The sequence below is a fragment of the Cynoglossus semilaevis genome, chromosome 10, assembly GCF_000523025.1.
Source record: "Cynoglossus semilaevis isolate Cse_v1.0 chromosome 10, Cse_v1.0, whole genome shotgun sequence".
Classification (NCBI taxonomy): Eukaryota; Metazoa; Chordata; class Actinopteri; order Pleuronectiformes; family Cynoglossidae; genus Cynoglossus; species Cynoglossus semilaevis.
The window spans coordinates 790860-801622 of NC_024316.1; positions in this window are offsets into that span (position 1 = coordinate 790860).

Below are 10763 nucleotides of genomic sequence, written 5' to 3' on the forward strand. Positions count from 1 at the left end.
TCGACATTTTTGTTCATTAATGGGAAGAAGGCAGAACGTTCCAACGCTGTCTACCGGGTGGGGAAATTAGCAGTGGCATTATATCCACATGTTAATGAGATACAAACTGAACAAAGAGCTGCATTTATACATGAAAATGAAAAGAAAATAGATGAAACTATTTAATTTAGTCCAAAAAATGAAGAAAAAAAGCCCTTTGTACTCAACAAATATAGACACACACATACATATATAACATATATAATAATCAAATATAGACACACACATACATATATATAATATATATAATAATAAAAATAAAAGCTGAGGAAAGCTTTATTGGCATCAGATTTCTGATTACGTGCTCAACTGGGCCCAAAATGATTTTTAATGATCAAGAACGAACCGTTCTAACCTTTGATGTATAAATCAAGGCTTGTATATCAAGGGCAGCAATTCAAATGTATGAATTGCTGCCCTCAGGCTCCGCGATCCTCTTTGACTTTAATTCTTTAAAACTTTAATGAAGGGGAACAAAATAATTAAGAAATTAAGTCAAACCCGAACCAACACACCTGTATGATTTATGTTCAGCATAAGTCTTACTCCTCACGCCGACTCTCTGCGTCTTTTATATCGATCTGCTGCCATCTAGTGGAAACATATTTAATCGTTCTCCCCGTCAGTGAGACAAACAAAGGCAATTTATTGTAAATAAACAATTTCAAATCAAGTGAAATTGTATATATTTTTTGCGATCTATCAGTGGTTGTGAATCACTGCTATATACGTTAGTAAATGAGGTGAAACTACAATAACACAAAGGATTGAACATCACATAATTTAAGAGAGCACCACAAAAGCGCACTGATTTGATATTTAATACACTTTTTATCAGCCTTTTAATGCTTAAATCTTGGTTATTTTTAAGTAGGAAATTTCTAAAACACCTTAATTGAACAGAAAAAGAAGACAATGCTCTGTTAAATCATAGAAATCAATGTATAAAAAACCCAATATATTACTGCTCTGTCTACATACCCTCTTGACGAACTCATCAAAAAAGTCCACTAACCCTTCATGCTCCATCATTATAATTGTAATTGAGGTATACAGTGGAGGCTTTTCAGCTGTTGGATACCTTGATCACAGTCGTCTGAGATGAAGTTCCTCCAAGAGTTGATCCAGTGGCTGCCATCTACTGGAAACACCACAATGTTTCCTCCATCACAGCACACGGTGTGAATGACATTTAAAGAAGCACAAAGAAAATAGGGATGATACAGCAACAGGCTTCCTATAATTCATATAGTTAGAAGAAAATAATTGTCTTTAATCATTAAAACATAATGTAATTTGTGTTTAGCCTTAGGCTCTGGTGACTTGAATGAGTTTACTTAAAAACAGTGTGTGGTTGAAATCTTGGTACTTGTTGTGCCATACTGTGCGTTTCTGTTTCTGCTCAAGCATAACTTTGGTCTTTAACTGTTTCTGTTGGGTCACAGTTGAGTTGCAATATATTTAGAGGCGGGGGACATGTAGGCTCAGATAGGCTCAGATATGAGAAATCAGGGCAAACTATAAATAGATAGACAGATGGATGGATGGATGGATGATGGATGGATGGGTGGATGGGTGGATGGGTGGATGGGTGGATGGGTGGATGGGTGGATGGGTGGATGGATGGATAGATGGATGGATAGATGCATAGATGGATGGATGGATGGATGGATAGATGGATGGATGGATGGATGGATGATGGATGGATGGATAGATGCATGGATGGATGGATGGATGGATGGATAGATGGATGGATGGATGGGTGGATGGGTGGATGGGTGGATGGGTGGATGGATGGATGGATAGATGGATAGATGGATGGATGGATGGGTGGATGGGTGGATGGGTGGATGGGTGGATGGATGGATAGATGGATGGATGGATGGATGGATGTATAGATGCATAGATGGATGGATGATGGATGGATGGATAGATGCATGGATGGATGGATGGATGGATGTATAGATGCATAGATGGATGGATGGATGGATGGCTGGATAGATGGATAGATGCATAGATGGATGGATGGATGGATGGATGTATAGATGCATAGATGGATGGATGATGGATGGATGGGTGGATGGGTGGATGGATGGATGGATAGATGCATGGATGGATGGATGGATGGATGGATGGACCCATCCTTGGGCTACAGGTCCTAACCCCTTGAACAGAGAGCTGAAGTACGGGACATCTATTGCAGTGTGAAAGTACTGGTTCATGGTGTGGTTTTTTCTGGGGTTTTTGCCTGGAAGTCATCTAAATGCATAGAAGTAAGTCTAAAATGAAACTTTCTTCAATCCTTTTTTGAGCCACGGCACACATTTTTCATTAAAAAAAACCCCCAAAAAAACACCCCAGGCAAACTATCCAAAAAAACACATCTAAATGTTGAAAAATTTCCTTCTATAAGAAATGCCCTTTGGTGTGGTCTTATTTCCTTATTCTACTCCGGAAACCAATCCATTTGTGTCTGACTTATCCACATAAATGATTACTTCCACATTTCTGTCCTTTTAATATCTTAGATTTACAATCAACTGTCGTCTACGGGACATGAAACGCTCTTTGGTTGAATCGCCACCAGGGGGCATGTGTGTCGTGTTGGTTTTCTTTTTGTTTAGCTTATTGTTTTGTTTGTGTTCTGGTTCCGGTATAGCTATATTAGTGGGGTCCCCTTTGTCTGTATCAAAGGTTTAAGATTCACTTTGGAGTTAGAATTAGTTGGAGTAAGGATTAAGGTTTAAGCATACATTTGTACTGGTCAGGTTTAGGGTCAAGAGGTTGGCGGTTTAGTGTCAATGTCCATAAACGTGATTATTGTTTTTTGTTTTAATTAAATACCACATATTTACTCTCGGTTATTCTTAAACATTACATGTGACATTTAAAAGGGTTGTATGTTTTTTCAGGCTCTGCGAGTTGCTCACAACTCGTGTGAGCGAGCAATTTTTTTGTTTTAATTAAATACCACATATTTACTCTCGTTTTTTTTTTTCTTAAATATTACATGTGACATGTTTCAGGCTCTGCGAGTTACTCACAACTCGTGTGAGCGAGCGTGTGTCTCTGTGAGAGTGTGTGAGTGGCTGTGTAGGTGTTGTCTAATGTTTCAGCTTTAATTATTTATGTGTGTGTTCTTACACCGCCTCAAACCTCAGGCTTTTCAGGCGGTAAAACACGGAAACGGGCGTGCACGTAAAAAAAAAAAAAAAGTTGTGTTTTTACCAGGTTCAAAATAAAAGTCTAAAAAAAAAACTCTTTCCTCATCTTTACATTTCATTTCATTGAAATTCAATCAAAGCTTTGCAGCTTGGCTCTTCATCCATGTGTTTATGTCCGTAAGAGCGGACGACGCGGCGAGATCCTCACGTGGTTCCTGTAACGTGGTGCTGATTGGCGATGATAGATGGAGGGTCAGGACTGGGGGGGGGGCTGACTGATCCATGAGCAGGAGTGGCCATGTCACTGCTCTGACAGGCTGAGCTGGAGTATGATTAATACCCACTCCTTCTTGCTGTGGATTTTGAAGACTCCATGTATACGTATCCTCCAGGATTCGATGAAATAATTCCAACCAGCTGTGAGGACAGCGAGGGATTTTTTTTCTGGGTAAAATGTATTGAATAAACCAACAGGTGTCGTTCACTGGTTTCGCTATACCAGTGGTCCTCAATTATTTCATGCCTCCCCTTGGGGACAGAAATGTTTTCACCCCGCCCCTCCAATCCCCGCAAATTGAAATACTATTGAGAACCTGATAACATGTATATTTTTATCTGTATAAACCTCTGTATCAATCACTGCCATCTAGTGACTGGAGGCTTGTACACCTACGGTATGTCCAGCCATATTACATTGGAAGCACCCCCCCCCCCCCCCCCCCCCCCCCGCCCCGCCCCCGGGGGGGGGGCCCGCCCCACTATTTGAGAAGTGCCGCGCTCTACACAGAGCCATAAAAACAACAATAAAAGTCGGTGACATCTCGAAAGAATTCGAATTTCCATCTCGTCACACTGATATATATCATTCCACACACCACTCTTTCACTGTGAATGGTTTTATTTGGCAAAAAAAAAAAAAAGAACAAGGGATTCTTAGCAAGCTGAGACAACATTTCCAAGATAAATTTATAAAGCTACTGACACTTCAAAGATTTGTTCTTGGTTGTCAATAAGGGTTGAGCTCAGTATGGTTAAGGAAGCAAATTTGGGGTTCCAGTCCACCAGTTGCCAAGTTGCCGCTGAGGTGCACTGAGCATGGCACGGTGCCCACACACAGACAGACAGTTAAGTTTGATAGTTAGAGGCTGGATGAGTCACCTCGCCCATCGGCTTGAACAGATCGATAGAAACCCTCGAGGACCGCCGAGTGAGGTGGCGGGGGACCCACCCTTGGGCTACGGGTTCTAACCCCGTGAACAGAGAGGCGAAGTACGGGACACCTATTCCAGTGTGAAAGTACAGGTGTGCCAATGTACGTTATCTAACATGGTTTATGGTGTTGTTTTTTTCTTTTTGCCTGGAAGTCTAAATCACTAAAACACATAGAAGTAAGTCTAAAATGAAACTTTGCATTAAAATATTAAAGCAGTGGTTCAACCCTTTTCGAGCCACGGCACACATTTTTCATAAAAAAAAAAAAAAAAAAAAAAAAAAAAAAAATTAAAAAAAAAATCCCTAAGGCACATCACCAAACAAAAAGTATAAGAAATATAATAATCTTTTTTTTTTTTTTTATTTACTCACAATTTACTAACTCTCAGCCTGTTTAGTTGAAGACGACACTGATATACTCACAGGAATTGAAGAAAGACAAACACACCTTTCCAACTCACCTTTCCAAGATGATAACTCTCTCTTTCTCCTTCCCTTCTGGATTATTCTGTTCTTTACATTCAATTTACTGTTACTTTATGAGACCTTGTAGAAATAGTATAGGCCATTGCCCTCCCTGCCACTAGAGGGCAATTGCTCATTGCCCTCCCTGCCACTAGAGGGCACCTGCCTTTTCCTTGTTCTCCACTTCCTCCATGTGGTCTGGGGGTCAGTAAGGAGGCCTGTTTTAAACACTGTTGAATGATAGAGAGATAAATAGATAGAGAGCACTTTATTAATCCCTCGGGAGTTCTCTTCGGGAAATTTAGGTCATTGTGGGTTTAGGTTTAGTTTGTTGGGTTGTTTTCAGTCCTGTTGTTGGCCTAGTTTGTGAATTAAGGTAAGGACAGTTTTCTTTCTTTGGGACTTGTATTTCATTTAATTTGTTGTCTTTCTTCTTGTATTAGACCGGTGTTTCTCAATTATTTTCTTGTCTTGTACCCCCTTGGGGACAGAAATCTTTTCACCGCCTCAGTATAAAAAGAAAAACATGGTGATTTTTAAAATACCCCGAGTTATCTACAAAAAAACTGTTTTCATTCATAATTAAATGTGGTCGTATTCAAACGTTGACGTTAATGTTAAAAGTCGTGTGTGTGAAGGTTAAAAAATGTTTTGTTTTTTTTTTAAACAGAAGGAGCAGATGTTAAAACTGCTCTTATTTGTGAAGGGCAGTTGCTACAATCCACCATTATACCTGGCTTCAGTCAGTCATTTTTTTTTACTGGGTAGCATTTGTTTTGTTTTGTTTTTTTTTTGTGTTTTTTTTTCCTGTGCTGCTCTCATCGCTCCATGGCCAGATCTATCTCCTCAAAGTAGGTGGGAGAAGCCCCCAACCTGCAGCACCACAAAGACACAGGCCTGCTGTGATAGAAGGTCACACTCTGAAGAGTCGTGTGGAGAGAACCTCCTTTGTTAGCCTATTTCAAACACCAAATCTGAAACCAGAACCTTTCTTTACCTTGTACTTCTTTTTTTTTTTCCCCCCCCGGCCCTCACCAGCACCATAACAGCAATGCTTTAGCTTCAGTGGTCCCTTTAACATGAAGAATAAGCCATCTTGTGTAGGAGCTTTGTCTTGACATTCATTTGCATCAGTTAAATACAGAGTTGTACATTTTATTGTGTATCAGTTTCACATGGACAAATCCTGCTTAAAATGAAAATCTGTTTTTATTATGTCATAAAAGAGGTTTCCGAGCTGACATCACAAGTCACGTGACTTTTGTTTTTCCCGCCATATTGCCAGTCAAACTAACTTATGGACATTGTTTTTTTTCGATCTCCTAGAGACGTGTCCTGCGTATAGGTGTCAAAAATCGTCGAACTAATAAACCCGGGCTGACGAATTCACCGATTTCCAACAGACCCCGAACGATGCAGTTAGTGGATTGCGGCACATTTTGCGGCACATTTTGTGCTTGTAACATATTTATGTCACAAATTACGTACCATATTTTCCATATTCATGTACCATAAGTCACACCAGCCAAAAAATGCATCATGAAGTAGAAAAAAAACTTTAAATCGCTCTGAAGTACAAGTCGCACCAATGCCCTCTAGGGGCTGTGTGTGTGAAATTAACAAACGTACATTTTCAGTGGAACAGGAGTAGCCGATACCGGTACACAAGCCTGGCTAGAGTGCCCTCTAGTGGCTGTCAGAAGCAGCCAGTCAAACTAACTTATGGACATTGTTTATGGACATGTTTCTTTTTGATCGTATAGGTGTCAAAATCATCGAACTAATAAACCCGGGCTGACGTTTCACCGATTTCCAACAGACCCCGAACGATGCAGTTAGTGGATTGCGGCACATTTTGCGGAACATTTTGTGCTTGTAACATATTTAAGTCAGAAATTACGTACCATATTTTCCATAAATGCATCATGAAATAGAAAAAAACTTTAAATCGCTCTGAAGTACAAGTCGCACCAATGCCCTCTAGGGGCTGTGTGTGTGAAATTAACAAACGTACATTTTCAGTGGAACAGGAGTAGCCGATACCGGTACACAAGCCTGGCTAGAGTGCCCTCTAGTGGCTGTCAGAAGCAGCTGTGAAAATAACAAACGTGAAAACATATATTTTAATATATAAGTTGCACCTGAGTATAAGTCGCAAACCCAGCCAAAGGATAAAAATGAAAAAAAGTGCAGTCCCAAAAATATGCTAATGTAAATTGTAGTAGAACATACGTTCAGATTCAGGCATGTACAGCCCTTCAAACTGGCCTCACATGTGAATAAAAATGAATGTTAGTAGTAGTAGTAGTGATGTTATATTTATGCATTGATTAAATAACATTAACAACCTACGACGATGGCCTATCATCTTTATCTGTAATTAGAATGTTAACCTCAGGCTTGCGTTAGTTTTCAGTTCTGTGCAGTCATCAAATGTTTCAAATTTGTAGTTGCCTAAAGTGGAAACGATCGCATTCTTCTGCCATTTCTGATTTGGTACCTCATTTCTATTCTCTTAAAACACTAACGCAGCACATATGGTTATCATCGTTTCAAATTCAGTCAGCCGAGCTAATTTCTTGTTTGTTGCAGGCAAGGAGGTATTTTGACAAGCAGATGAAGTCGGTTTTTTCAAACTTCACAAGCCTTATGAGCCTCAGGTACATCTAAAACGGAAAGTACAGCTTTGAGAGAACCCTTTTCATCCTTCACACCGGGTCATCGCCAGATTTATTGTCTGCTGTAAACATTTTCCTCTGGGAAAGTGTGTGGAGACCTTCTGTTAAAGTCATCTCCAGTCTCAAAGTGACTGAACCATAATTCAAATTCAGATCACTAGACTATGACAGCAGTGCTGGCAGACAGAGATAAAAAAAAAAATGAAGCTCAGCCTTGACAAAACAGACAGAGAGTAATTAGAACGGTTTTCCATGTCTGCAGGTGGACTAAAATGAAATTATCGAGGGTACAGAAAAAGTTACGAGATTCCCATGAGGAGATCAGAAGGTTTACCGGCTGATCCTGGGATTCAAGCGTTTTATTCGATACATGCAGTACACAGTTATACGCAGTATAATGTGCAGTAGAATCGGTTGTTTGCGCCTGAATCTATTTAACAGAGAAGACGTATGGGGAAGCAATATAAATCAAATCAAATCATGAAATCATGGAATGAATATATACTGTATATACATTTGAATATACAGCTTTCGCTTTATCCTGGTATTTTATGGTAAATCTTTTTTTTTTTAATTTACAATATTTTTTATTAATTTCGTGATAAAAACGTACCCTTTCTATCCTAAAAGTAAATTAAAACAATTAATTAAAACAGTAAAAATGACACACAAAAAAGGTTTGGGAAACACTGATTTACATAATATGTATGTCTTATATTTCTATCATACAAATCTACTGTGCATACAACTGTGTGGGGAAGTGTAACGCAGTCTAGGGAGGGTTGATAACAGTGTAGGGGAAGTTGGTAAAAGGGTAAATGATACATAAATGATATAAAAACTCGCCTCTACTTCGCGGAATTTCTCCTTTTCGACGTGGATCTCGGAACGCAACTACTGCGATAGGAGAGGGATCACTGTATATACATCTATACAAACTGTGCAATAATACCCATTAGAAACCCTAGTTGTATGACTGTTTGGAGTTAAGCATTACGGATTATCTGCAGAGGGGGAAAAAAACCCCCCAACCTTCTCATCCTCTCAGTGTTTGCCTTCAGGCTCCAGCAGCTGCGGCGTGACGGCAGCACGGATACGAGAGTGTTGTGTGACGACAGGGTTGTTTGAGGATGTTCACAGCCTTTGACCTACACCTTTTGGTGTAAATGTCTTGCAGGTTTAGGAGGGTGGATATGTCCCAGTTTTGCGCAATTCCCTTTCCACATTGTAGTGCTCTCCATGATGCAGGTTTAAAAGTTCTTCAGTACAGACAGCGCAAGCTTAAAGTCTCTCAAGCATTTTAGGTGGAAAAACATACCTTCTTCACCAAGTGAGATCCTGCGATATAGTTTACAGCACGGGTCACCAAACGTTTTGAAACTGAGAGCTACATCTCTGTTCTACTTGTTCTTTGAAAAGTTTGTGACCCGAATCAATATTTCCCATTACAAATATTTGTAAATCCATTTACCGTATTTTCCGCACTATAAGTCGTAATTTTTTCATCCTTTGGCTGGGTTTGCGACTTGTAGTCAGTTGCGACTTATATATTAAAATATATAAATTCATGTTTGTTATTTTCACACACCGACAGCCGCTAGAGGGCACTGGTGCGACTTATGGTCTTGAGCGACTTATAGTCTGGAAATACGGCAAAGTGAAACAGTGAAGTACAGAGAAACACACCTTACCCTTGGAATGCGCCATCTATTGGGGATATCCGGACATTGCAGGGAAAAGGCAATGATAATATAATTTAATAATATAATTTGGAGTTTGGTATAAAGTTTGATGCACCATAATAAAAAGCCTTACGGGCCATATTCGGCCCCACAGTCATAGTTTGACCACGGCTGGTCAACTGGGACATCAATGTTAATAAATTACAGACAAAATGACTCTAATTTGGGTAGTTTGTTGGCAGCAATGCACCTAAAGCTTAAGGTCAGGGTACAAAAAAAGTTTAGTAATCAATCATGATGAACACTCATCGATTCAACAAAATTGGTTACTAAGGTTCTAGTACTGACCAAAGCAAGGAGCTATAGTAGAAAAATACCCCCATTAGGAAAAAGGTGATCTCAGGAAAAAGGTGAAATGCGCTAATGCTACTGCGCTAAAACATCATAGATTAAAAACACAGTGAAAGTGCAACTAAGTTCTTCTTGGTTTAGCTAATGTTGAACAGAATTGAGAGTATTGAGAGAGAGGAGCCCATGACATGGATTCTGACTGTCTATGGTCTGCTGGTTAGGAAGTCCATCGACCCAGGAGGAAATTGGTTCTCAGTCCAAATGTCCGGCGTTTCTGCGTGTTTGTGTTGAAGGTAGATGTGACGTCAATGAGAAGCGGGCAACAGGCGTGAGATCTTACTCTATAGGTGGGTATTGGCTGTGTGGACCACTTGAAGATGGTGATCAGTGGAGCAATTTTGCCTGTCGACATACTGATGCGGATCCACAGTGACATTGTTGATGCCTTAATGTGGCCCACGATCAACATTTCGAAGCACTTTGACTATCGGACGACAGCCTTTACCTGCTCTGGGATGTTGTCATGGTCAGCTGTTGTGCAGGGGGTTTATCAAAAAAGACCTCCTGACATTGGTCTGGGTTACTGTTAGTCAGTGGTTCTCAATTATTATCATGCCCCCTGAGGTGACCGAAATTGACCCCCCGAATTGAAATCCTATTCACATCCTGACAATATGTATTTTTTTTACCTGTACAAACTACTGTATGAGTTGCTGCCACCTAGTGACTGGAGGCTTGTTTATCGTTCAAGCATTGCAGCAGCGGCACATTTCTGTCTAGAGTGCCATATTCCATTGGAAGCCCCTCACACCAAACCTACCCCTCCTCCCTCGAGCCCCCACTCCCCGGCACCTCGACGCGGGCCCGCCCAACTTGCTAATTTGCTAATTTGCTAACCAAGTGTATCTCACTTGGTGGTGTGGTGAGTCTGCTGCTGGGTGAAGTCCTGTGGTCCTTACAGCCGGGCGAAGAAGTTGCGGAGGGTATCAAATAGGGTGTTGGTCCTGGAGCACAGTGGAAGCATCGAAGGGCAACACAGTGACAGTTCCTCTGCTCTGGTTTATTGTATTTCCTCCATGCTAGGCGCGGACCAACAAGCTGTGGTCAGCAATCATGGGTTGGTTTTTACCTTAGTGAGCGAGACCGCCTGTCCCCTTGGTCTCAGAGACTTC